Source organism: Octopus bimaculoides, unplaced genomic scaffold (assembly GCF_001194135.2).
Source record: "Octopus bimaculoides isolate UCB-OBI-ISO-001 unplaced genomic scaffold, ASM119413v2 Scaffold_72283, whole genome shotgun sequence".
Taxonomy (NCBI): Eukaryota; Metazoa; Mollusca; class Cephalopoda; order Octopoda; family Octopodidae; genus Octopus; species Octopus bimaculoides.
In genome coordinates, this window is record NW_026318897.1 from 15,611 (window position 1) to 16,184 (window position 574).

Consider the following 574-nt stretch of genomic DNA (forward strand, 5'->3'; position numbering starts at 1 on the left):
GCACCTGGTACGTTTCTGTTCAGGAGTCAAAAGGTGAGGGACTCACCTTGCGGAAACCTTTGAGAACCCAAGTTCTTTTGTCACAATGTTGTCTGCATTATTATACCAAAAGCAAGCTCAAAGTTATAATTGATGGTTGCAGTTAGATGTCTCTCTGGTCTGGGATCATCTTCCACACTCTCCCTGCCACGCATGAATTCATTTACCCAACGTTTGACTGTTGCATATGAAGGAGCATTGTCTGTAAATGTCTGACCATATCTTCATGGATTTCTGATGGAGTCATGACTTTCAAATAAAGGTACTTTATGACAGCATGATATTCAGTTTTCTTCATTTTCCTTGTAACCTCGACATTTGTTTATTCAAAATATGCAACAAAAATAATCAAAATATCAGAATCATGACAATGAGCAAGAATATTCCGAAACGACTGTACTTACCAGAAAAAATTGCTTCAGCTATCTAGCAGCCCCGTTTCTAGGCTCAAAACTTTTCATATATATATATATATATGTGTGTGTGTGTGTGTGTGTGTGTGTGTGTGTGTGTGTGTGTGTGTGTGTGTGTGTGT